Below are 9,232 nucleotides of genomic sequence, written 5' to 3' on the forward strand. Positions count from 1 at the left end.
AGGGGACCAAGTTCGTGACTACTAGCCAGTAGTCAGTGGGCACCAGGAGGGCACCGGATGGTAGTCACCTCGACTAGGTGAGTGGGCGACGCTGGCTCTGCAGATCTCACGGACCAGGAGGCGTTGTCGGCGACCAGGATGGAGAGGCGAGCTGTCCCACGATGGATGAAGCTGTCGGCGTCGAAGTTACCCAGGAATGGGCAACAAGCCTTGGCAAGTTCAAGCCCACGCGGTGGACTCAAAATGGCGTCTTGAGTGGACCAGGAGGGTCCGGGGTGCTCCTCTTCTGGAAGGGAGCAAGGGCCAGTCTGGAGCAACCAGACCAGCAGCAGTGATGTCGTCGGGCGTCGTCAGGGAGGCCACAAGCCAGCGGGCTAGTAGCCAAACAACGCGGTGAGCAGCAAAAAGCAGAAGGGCCCCACGCAGATCGTGGAGATGCTGGGAGGCTGCACTTCGGTGCTGGAGCTGCTCAGGGTCGGGGCTTCTCGGACCCCAAAGCACTCACCAGGAAATTACTCGGCGGGCTTGCTGTGCAGAAGTCGTGCAGTCTTGCAGATGGCCGGTCCCTCGAGGTCTCGTCGCACCCACGGTTCTCAGCTGGGCTGTAGAGGTGGGTAGAGGTCAGAGGTGCCAGGGAAGCCGGTTCTCGTCGAGCTGGGCAGTCGGATTCCGGAGGAAGGACTTGCAGCAGACCGCAGTGTTCTTAGATGGTGCCTGCGGATGCAGGGTGACTACTCCTTAGCCACAAGGGAGAATCTTGAGAAGAAATCGTGAAGTCCTTTAGTGGAAAGTCGTGTCTTGATTCCAAAGATGATCTAATTTGGAAGGGGGCCTGCTCCTACCTTTATCTGGGAAAAGGGGGCTGGCACGCGACTAAGTCCTGCCCTATGGGTGGGACCAGGAGGGGGGTGGTTACACCCCTCTCCTTTGGCGGGCTTTCCCCAGGCCAGGGGCTGGAGTGCCCCTGGAACTGGTTTCAGCCGGCCTATGCACAGTGAGCACCGGGGTGCCACTTGCAGTCACCTTCCTCTGTAGCCCTGCCTACCTGGAATACACAAAACCCTGTCTGGGACGGTGCTGGCACCGCCCCTGGCAGGAAACCCTTTGTCCTTGCCTCCTGCTCTGGGAGGACTCCCAGCAGCAGGAGGGCAGACTTGTGTCTCGGTGGCAGCATCCATTTTGTGGATGCTAAGGCTCTGTCTGACTTTAACCGGGGTTACAGGTTACATACATGTCGTGTCCCTCTAGAAGGGTGGAATGCTAACCCCGTCGCCAGAATTGGCGAGGGGTTAGTATTCCAATTCGTATGACACCTTACTCGACATGTTTTGATAAAGCGATACCAGAGTTGGCATATAACCGCGAGGATTATAATGCACTTAAGAGTATATGGTATGCGATATCATGGAAACGGCTAAGGGATAGATCCCGAAAGCCGCAGACAGGCTCAGCTCATGCCAGAGCACCATCTCACACGATTCCAAGCACTCTGCCTTCAGGATTGTTAAGGCCTGCCATAGGAGTGACTGATAGGAGATCTGTGTGTCCATTTTAGGGTTAGATATAGGTATACTATATCTAAAGCAAAGGGTGAGTACACCACCTTGCCCCAGCTGTCGTGCAGCCAGTTGTGTCCGTTTTGGATGGCCAGCCAGGGGTGGCATAATACATGCTGCAGCCCCTGGTAGGCCCTGGGTACACCTATGCCCTGGGTACCTAAGGTACACTGTACAGGGACTGATAAGGGGACTCAGTATCCAATTGGATATGTACCTAAGGTACATGGAATCCATTTTACAGAGAGAGCAGTGGGCCTGAGGTCCTGAATAGCAGGGCCTCAGGTCAGCTAAGTCAGAAAACCAGCAAAACACCAGGCAAAAAGTTGGGGGCAACCATAGTCAGGGATCTACCTTCCTACATAACCCCCCCCCCCCAAACGAAAGGAGATAAGGCCAGCCTTGCCAGGTAAGCCTATATTGCCTGAGTGGCCATATAAGGAAGTACCAGCACTGGCATGGTTACCCCCTATCTCATGGTCCACTAAGCAATCCCTCACCCTAAGGGTGTCGGAGGGTCTCCACCATAGGGAATCTCTACCTGTGGTGTGTTTTGGCAAAGTAAAAGGCTGGTGCTGAAATGGAGTACTGAAGTGAGGCTCCACTAATTTTGGGCTCAGCTTCCTCCAATCACTATCCACCATAGAGGCCTTTCTTTCCAAGACTGAGTTGTTTTGGGCTCTCAGGGTCAACCTCTGGCTACCTACAGCTGGAGGTTGGGTCCCTCTGTTTGGCTTACTGGAGGGACAGGTCAGGTTTGGGGCCCTCAGGTCCCAGGTTTGGCTGTGCCCAACAGTGTCCATCTGTGGGAGGTCCCTAACTAAATTTAAGGGGGATCCCTCAGGAGTCTGGTTTATTTTCACTTGGCTAGGATTACTAGCGTCAGTGCCCTTAATCTGCTGATTGGGGAATTCTTTTGGACAGGGGGCCCTTTGGGGTCCAACACTGGCCTCCCTGACCTCTACAGCCCTGGGCTGACTGAGGCAGGGTAGAGAGGGGCAGGTTACCTGCTCCAGACTGGGTCCCACCTTGGAAGGGTCCACTGACATCAGGGGTTCTGCCAGGCTAGGCCTGACTACCTCTGTGGCAGTTTCTTCCTTCACAAGGGGTCAGATCAGTTCCCTGAGGAGGCTGATCCTTTCCTAAAGTCTGGTGGGAGGGAGATTTCTCTTCCTCCTCAATGCTCTCTGTCTGAGTGGAGTGATCCATAGTTTCAGGCTTCACAACACTATCATCTGTCTGAGTTTGAGCTGTGGCCATCACAACTCTCCCAACCTTTTCAGGAGGGGGCTCAGTTTGGGTGTGGGCTGTGACCATCACAGCCTTGACAACCTGTTCTGGGAAGGAAGTTGTCTGAGATTGGGCTGTGACTGGCACAGCCCTCCTGACCTGTTCAGGGAGGACATCTTGGACTGGGGCTGTGGCTATCACTGCCCCACTAACCTTACCATGGAAGTTTACCATTCTAGAATGGGTTTCTTGCTCTACCTCAGCCCAGGCTGAGGTCTCTAAATCATTCCCCAGTAGGCAATCTACAGGCAAGTTGGATGACACTGCCACTCTCTTGGGGCCAGTGACACTTCCCCAGCTGAGATTTACTACTGCCATGGGATGAGTTTTCTTCACTCCATCAATGTTTACCACCTGGTATGTGGCACCAGGTAAAAGTTGCCTTGAGGGGACTAGACTCTCAGTCACCATGGTGATGCTAGCCCCTGTATCTCTATAGGCCTCAACTTTCATTCCATTGATGAAGGGCTCCTGTCTGTACTTGCCCAAAGTGTTGGGACAAGTTGTGAAGTTGGCAAACCCCATGCCAGTCTCACAGACAAGAGTATCTGAGTTTGGGGACCTGGTTAGGCCAGAGTCCCCAGGAACTCCCAAAGTAAATGCACCCACATTCTTGGGGGCACTCCCACCACCTGGGGGATTACTACTAGTAGTAACAGGAGGTTTGGGAATGTTACCTGGGGGTATGTTCTCCTTATTGTTATTCTTGGGGCAACTGCTGTCAGTTTTTAAATGACCCACCTGTTTACAGGGATAACAGTAAGGCTTCTTCTGGTTATTGGAAGGATTCTGGGACCCACCCCCCTCAGAGGATTTTTGGGGCCCTGATGTGGTTTGATCTGGAGATTTATTCCCACCCTTCTCTTGAGGCTTGGTTGATTCCTTTTTCTGGTCACCACCTTGGTTCTTGGGCCTAATCCTGGTTCTGACCCATTTGTCTGCCCTCTTACCCAATTCTTGTGGAGAGGTCAGATCAGAGTCTACCAGGTGCTGGTGTAATAACTGGTTCTGACAATTATTTAAGACTTGCTCTCTCATAATAAGATTATATAATCCTGTGAAGTCAGTAACCTTGCTACCCAGTAGCCAGCCTTCCAAAGCCTTAGTGGCACAATCAACAAAGTCAGACCAGTCCTGAGACTGAGTTTTCTGGGTGTCTCTGAACAGCAACCTGTACTGCTCAGTGGTTAAGCCAAACCCATCAACCAGTGCATTTTTCAGGACCTGGTAATCATTAGCATCCTCCACTCTTGTAGTGAGGAGCTTATCTCTACCTTAACCATCAAAGGAGAGCCACAGTATAGCTGCCCACTGACTCCGGGGAATGCCCTGCACAGTGCAGGCCCTCTCCAGAGCAGCCATCCATTTCTGGATGTCATCCCCTTGCTTAAAGGGGGGCACTATCTTAGTCAGGTGTTTAGTATCTAAACCCTTCTCTCTATCTCTTGGGAGATTGCTGCCACCAGTGGGTGCTAACCCACTCATCTGCTGCTCTCTAGCAAAGGCAAGCTTCTCTTTGGCCAGGGCAAGTTCTTCCCTTTCAATCCTCAGTTCAGCTTGTCTCATCCTAGCCTCATGCTCCCTTCTCTGAGGGGAAGTAAATCTCCTCTGTGGAGGATTCCTCCTCCCCTGAGAAGAGGCATTAGAGTGCAGAGATCTATTGGAGTCCCTAGAAAGAGATCTATCTCTCCTAACTCCAAGGTTAGGCCCACTTAGGGTTAGTACTGGGGGTCCCCCAGATCCTAGCCCAAGTAAGTCTAAGTTGGCCCTGGTTAGCCTTCTGACTACCTCAAGACCTTTGTCTACCTCATCCCCAGAGAGTTCCTCCTGATCCTCCTCTCCCTCAACTGCTGTGGCAGTGTTGGGGAGGTCTGGATCCCCAGAGGTTCCCTCTAAGGCTGGCATATTCTCATGTAACTGAGAAATCTTTCTGGCATCATATGTCTCTAAGAGACCTATCAGAAAGGGAATGGTGGGGTTAGACCCCTGCTTCAGTTTCCTGGAGACACAGATCTGTCTCATCTCCTGGAAGCTGAGAGCTGCATATCTTGAAGTGACCTGTGGAGGGTCAACACTGACCAGGGGAGTCTCAGTAGATTCTCCCTGGGTAGACATGCTTTTCTAGTGAGGTGTAAGTGGTGCACTTACCTACACTATATGTTTGCCTACTGATCCCTTGCTAGAGTTGTAGTTTAGGGTGTGCTAGGCCCTAGGAGCTACAACAGCTGGTTCAGTAGAACTCAGAGTATTCTAAGCTAAGTTATATGTACCTTAGTACTTATGTGATCTTTCACAAGATATTCTTAGGGCATGTGTGGTAAAACAACAGCAAGCTCAAATCCCAACCGCTGCTCACCAATGTGAGAAGTTGGCCTGATGTGCAGTGCTCACTATTCTAGTGATCACTATATATCAGTCCAAACAACCCTTATTGATGATTGGTTGTAAGTCAACCTTATAGACCAGCTATCCTAGTAGCATGGATACGAGCAGTCTAAGGCTAAGACTCTAGAGGGCGTGTTAAGCCAGCTGTTTTACCATCACATTACCCCTTGAACACCCAGTGAAAGGACACCACACAAGTGTTATGAAAATAAACAGTGTATTTATTAGAATCACAACAACCCTGTACTCTTTATGAGGACAGGGTGCTAGGCACACAACAAAACTCTTACGAAATACTTAAGTTAGCACAGTATTTACAAATGCCAGAGGGGCACGAAAAACCATATACTCTAAAAGTGGGATGCGAAATTACTAGCAGGTAAGTACAGTACTAATAGGCTTTGGACTCGCTAGGACTTGGCTATAGAATCGTTAGATTACTTCTAGGAGACCTAGGGGACTCGGGTGCAGAGTGTGCACTCTCACGCGGGATGCGGGACAAAGTCTATGGAAGCTAGTAAAGGCAAAGTTAGTGTTCACGGGCGAACCCGACCTGGTAGGGAGAAAACGACAGTGGATCCTGACCCTTGGATAGTGAGGCTATGCTGGGACACCGAAGTGCCGAAGTTACCTAGCCCAGGGGCTGCAGCTACATAGGTCTCAAAAGACGTCGGGAATCCTCGTTGCCGGACCAGGAGCCTGGAAGAAAAGATGCTGGCAGGCGACCAGTGAAGATAGTTCGAGTTGATCCAAGCCTGGATCTGGAAGATGGATGACACCTGAAAGCAGAGGGGACCAAGTTCGTGACTACTAGCCAGTAGTCAGTGGGCACCAGGAGGGCACCGGATGGTAGTCACCTCGACTAGGTGAGTGGGCGACGCTGGCTCTGCAGATCTCACGGACCAGGAGGCGTTGTCGGCGACCAGGATGGAGAGGCGAGCTGTCCCACGATGGATGAAGCTGTCGGCGTCGAAGTTACCCAGGAATGGGCAACAAGCCTTGGCAAGTTCAAGCCCACGCGGTGGACTCAAAATGGCGTCTTGAGTGGACCAGGAGGGTCCGGGGTGCTCCTCTTCTGGAAGGGAGCAAGGGCCAGTCTGGAGCAACCAGACCAGCAGCAGTGATGTCGTCGGGCGTCGTCAGGGAGGCCACAAGCCAGCGGGCTAGTAGCCAAACAACGCGGTGAGCAGCAAAAAGCAGAAGGGCCCCACGCAGATCGTGGAGATGCTGGGAGGCTGCACTTCGGTGCTGGAGCTGCTCAGGGTCGGGGCTTCTCGGACCCCAAAGCACTCACCAGGAAATTACTCGGCGGGCTTGCTGTGCAGAAGTCGTGCAGTCTTGCAGATGGCCAGTCCCTCGAGGTCTCGTCGCACCCACGGTTCTCAGCTGGGCTGTAGAGGTGGGTAGAGGTCAGAGGTGCCAGGGAAGCCGGTTCTCGTCGAGCTGGGCAGTCGGATTCCGGAGGAAGGACTTGCAGCAGACCGCAGTGTTCTTAGATGGTGCCTGCGGATGCAGGGTGACTACTCCTTAGCCACAAGGGAGAATCTTGAGAAGAAATCGTGAAGTCCTTTCGTGGAGTGTCTTGATTCCAAAGATGATCTAATTTGGAAGGGGGCCTGCTCCTACCTTTATCTGGGAAAAGGGGGCTGGCATGCGACTAAGTCCTGCCCTATGGGTGGGACCAGGAGGGGGGTGGTTACACCCCTCTCCTTTGGCGGGCTTTCCCCAGGCCAGGGGCTGGAGTGCCCCTGGAACTGGTTTCAGCCGGCCTATGCACAGTGAGCACCAGGGTGCCACTTGCAGTCACCTTCCTCTGTAGCCCTGCCTACCTGGAATACACAAAACCCTGTCTGGGACGGGGCTGGCACCACCCCTGGCAGGAAACCATTTGTCCTTGCCTCCTGCTCTGGGAGGACTCCCAGCAGCAGGAGGGCAGACTTGTGTCTCGGTGGCAGCATCCATTTTGTGGATGCTAAGGCTCTGTCTGACTTTAACCGGGGTTACAGGTTACATACATGTCGTGTCCCTCTAGAAGGGTGGAATGCTAACCCCGTCGCCAGAATTGGCGAGGGGTTAGTATTCCAATTCGTATGACACCTTACTCGACATGTTTTGATAAAGCGATACCAGAGTTGGCATATAACCGCGAGGATTATAATGCACTTAAGAGTATATGGTATGCGATATCATGGAAACGGCTAAGGGATAGATCCCGAAAGCCGCAGACAGGCTCAGCTCATGCCAGAGCACCATCTCACACGAGAGTAGCAGCACCACCAAATATTTTTTTGAAACAGGAAAAGTTGATGTGCGAAACCTTGGTCAGCTGCTGTGTGCTTTGGTTTATTCACCATCTCACACGATTCCAAGCACTCTGCCTTCAGGATTGTTAAGGCCTGCCATAGGAGTGACTGATAGGAGATCTGTGTGTCCATTTTAGGGTTAGATATAGGTATACTATATCTAAAGCAAAGGGTGAGTACACCACCTTGCCCCAGCTGTCGTGCAGCCAGTTGCGTCAGTTTTGGATGGCCAGCCAGGGGTGGCATAATACATGCTGCAGCCCCTGGTAGGCCCTGGGTACACCTATGCCCTGGGTACCTAAGGTACACTGTACAGGGACTGATAAGGGGACTCAGTATCCAATTGGATATGTACCTAAGGTACATGGAATCCATTTTACAGAGAGAGCAGTGGGCCTGAGGTCCTGAATAGCAGGGCCTCAGGTCAGCTAAGTCAGAAAACCAGCAAAACACCAGGCAAAAAGTTGGGGGCAACCATAGTCAGGGATCTACCTTCCTACAGCAACAGAGCAGGTTTCCACGCCCAGAATTCAACAGGTGAGCGCACTTGATTGTTTTCCTATTCCATTGGGGGGTCGCACAAGACACTTCATTCACAATTGGGGTCTCCTGACCCAGGATGCGTGGGTCTTGCAGACTGTTCAAGGGTTTCAGCTAGAGTTTTACGAGACACCCAGACAGATGACCAATCCGAGGACTCTCCATTTTCCCCCAACAAGAGAGACTTTTTATAGACAACGAGATAGAAGAATTGCTTCGCAAACACGCCATAGCTGTGTGCGATTACAGTCCACACGGGTTTTGCAGCAATATCTTTCTAGTTCAGAAGAAGGGAGGAGGTCACAGACTAGTGTTAAATGTGAGGGAATTCAATTATTTCCTGGTCTACAACCATTTCAAGATGGAAGGAATCCATCTGCTGGCAGATCTGCTGTGGCAAGGCGATTGGATGGTCCGCTTGGATCTCAAAGACGCCTATCTATCTATTCCCATTTACCCCCCACATCGTCGATTCCTCCAATTTCAGTGAAACGGACGATGGTTCGAATTCTCGGCCCTTCCTTTCGGGCTTTCCTCGGCTCCTTGGTGCTTCACCAAGGTGATGAAGCCGGTGGTCGCACATCTTCGAGAGCAGGGAAAACGCTTGATAATCTACCTGGACGACATCCTGATCATGGCTCAGAGCCCGGACCTAGTGTCACAACATCTGCAAATGACCATTTCATTGCTTCAGAATCTGGGGTTTGTGATCAACCAGTCCAAGTCGGCCCTGACCCAGTCACAATCGACGGATTTTCTAGGCTTTGTGATCGATTCACAGACAGCGCAGTTGAGTCTTCCGAAATCCAAATTGAAAGACATAAAGAAGGAGATTGTATCTCTTCTCAACAAACAGATGATCTCACGCAGGACGGTCGCCAGGGTAGTGGGTTTATTGGCGTCGTCCGTTCAAGTGATTTTTCCAGGGCCCCTTCACTACAGGGCGCTACAGAGATTGAAAATCCAACACCTGCAGAGAGGTCTGGCTTATTCAGACCTGGTCCCCCTGTCACAAGAGGTGGGAGACGAGATGCAATGGTGGTTGAGCCACGTAGAAGCGTGGAAAGGAAGAGCCATTTTCGGTTCGCTACCCGAGGTGGTTATAGAATCCGACGCCAGTCGTTGGGGCTGGGGAGCGCGCTGTGGCGCAGTTTCAAC

The sequence above is a fragment of the Lissotriton helveticus genome, chromosome 4_1 (assembly GCF_964261635.1).
Source record: "Lissotriton helveticus chromosome 4_1, aLisHel1.1, whole genome shotgun sequence".
Lineage (NCBI taxonomy): Eukaryota > Metazoa > Chordata > Amphibia > Caudata > Salamandridae > Lissotriton > Lissotriton helveticus.